The following is a 762-nucleotide window of genomic DNA, read 5'->3' as shown; positions in this document are numbered from 1 at the left end:
AATTTTTCGTCTTTTTTTGTCATTTTTTGTCACATTTTTGTATTTTTTTTGACACATTTTGTCACATTATCGTCATTTTTTTGTTAATTTTTTGGTCAATTTTTTGGTCAATTTCTTGTCACATTTTTGTGACATTTTTGCCACTTTTTCATCAATTTTTCGTCATTTTTTGTCACATTTTTGTATTTTTTTTGACACATTTTGTCACATTATCGTCATTTTTTTGGTAATTTTTTGGTCAATTTTTTGGTCAATTTCTTGTGACATCTTTGTGACATTTTTGCCACTTTTTCATCAATTTTTCATCACTTTTTTGTCAATGTTTTCTCACTTTTTTGTCCCATTTCATTGTTTTAGTCTCAGTTTTGTTGCTATTTTCACAGCTTTTTTTTTTAGAAGCTTTTGGACTGGGGTCAAGCCAAACTGGAGAAAATGTGCTCGGTTCAGGTGGGAGTTAAGGGGTTAACCAAAATGTGAGAAGGGGCCAGGTAGAAAACATAAGATGCAACTTTACTTTTCTGATTCGAAACTTTGCACAAGACAAATAACAGCAAATGATTACATTAAATGAGCACTTGTGTTCCATGGCACTCAGTGGAAAATCACAGAACTAGGGCGTTCATAGGAAGAAGATTCGAAGAGAAATGGTGCACACGGCCTGGGAATCAAACCCTGGCTGTGACGCAGAGCCTGCTCTGCCACACGACCATCAGCTCAATGTCATTATTTCTCCTCTACAGTCAGCGAAAGGAAAAAGCATCA

This window comes from Gobius niger (genome assembly GCF_951799975.1).
Source record: "Gobius niger genome assembly, chromosome: 1".
NCBI lineage: Eukaryota > Metazoa > Chordata > Actinopteri > Gobiiformes > Gobiidae > Gobius > Gobius niger.
This window is presented reverse-complemented; position numbering follows the sequence as displayed.